This window comes from Vicugna pacos, chromosome 4, assembly GCF_048564905.1.
Source record: "Vicugna pacos chromosome 4, VicPac4, whole genome shotgun sequence".
NCBI classification, from domain to species: Eukaryota; Metazoa; Chordata; class Mammalia; order Artiodactyla; family Camelidae; genus Vicugna; species Vicugna pacos.
In genome coordinates this window covers 65,783,750-65,784,910 of record NC_132990.1, presented here as the reverse complement: position 1 = coordinate 65,784,910, position 1,161 = coordinate 65,783,750, and the positions used below count along the sequence as shown (strand labels likewise).

Here is a 1,161-nt window from a genome sequence, read left to right as displayed (position 1 = left end):
AGGTGATCTGTCTGATCTCACAGTACTAGGTTCCAGGCTTGTCCCTTTCCTTTGGATCGAAAGTGTCCTTAAAACTCTGGGTGTAGGTCCCCTAGTAACTGGCAGATGCTCTAAGATGCTCGTTTATCCCTTTGTGTTCGCACTTTAATATAGTCTTTGGCCTCAAAATTTTTTTTTCTGAGTGTCTTAAGATGCATGAAAAATAAACAGTACTCACTTCAGCAGCACATAAACTAAACTGGAACGATACAGAGAAAATTAGTGTGACCCCTGCACAAGGATGACAGGCAAACTTTGTGAAGCATTCCACATTTTTGGATAAACCGGGAGTTCAGGATTTGCAGATACTAACTACTACATATCAAACAGCTAAACAAAACATTCTACTGTATAGCATAGGGAACTATACTCAATACCTTATAATAGCCTATAATGAAAAAGAACATGCAAAGGAATATATGTATGTGTGTGTGTGAGTGTGTGTAACTGAATCACTGTGCTGTGCACAAGAAATTGACACAACATTGTAAACCAACTGTTCTTCAATAAAAAAAATACTTAGATAAAAGCATAAAAAATAGTTAATATCCATTAACATATTTATTTAAATTCAGTGTACTAATTTTTCTGCACTAAGACTTCTGTTGCCCACTGGTCTGCCAGAGGCCTTTTACACACCCATATGAACTGTAAGATAATTGTATCCAATTCCAAAATAAGATATAATTAAACAAAAGAAAATTAATTAATTCTTGGGATCATAATCAATGATCAGCAGACACACTGCTAAGTTTGGATTGAAGTGACAAATTCTTAAGAATGTTTTCCCTATTTTCTGGTTCCACATCCAGAATTGAGAGGAGCTGACAACTGATGGAATATTAAGCTACTAGGATGCATACATTAATAAGCACCTTAATGAATTCATCTGTGTTAAATCCCTGCACTCTGAAGTTCTTTCCTTGCTGGGAAATATAGGAGCCTTCACAAACAAGCACAGGCAAATGAAATTAGACTTTCAATCATTGGGCAGATAATTAAACATTAGACTCCTTGGCCTTTCTCCTCATGTTTATTAGATGTTTTTCATTAATCAGACAAGGAACTGACGGGCTCCATCACTGTCAGCCTGTATGACTCCCTGGACAGCTTCAGAAGCCC

At 36.7% G+C, this 1,161-nt stretch overlaps 1 non-coding gene across 1 annotated transcript; it reads left to right on the top strand.

Annotated features, from left to right (window-relative positions):
- The first annotated feature begins 209 nt into the window (after nucleotides 1-209).
- Nucleotides 210-316, top strand: LOC116280403 (U6 spliceosomal RNA). Its single transcript, XR_004189792.1, has one exon. It is a non-coding gene; the product is annotated as a U6 spliceosomal RNA (small nuclear RNA).
- Nucleotides 317-1,161: the final 845 nt, after the last annotated feature.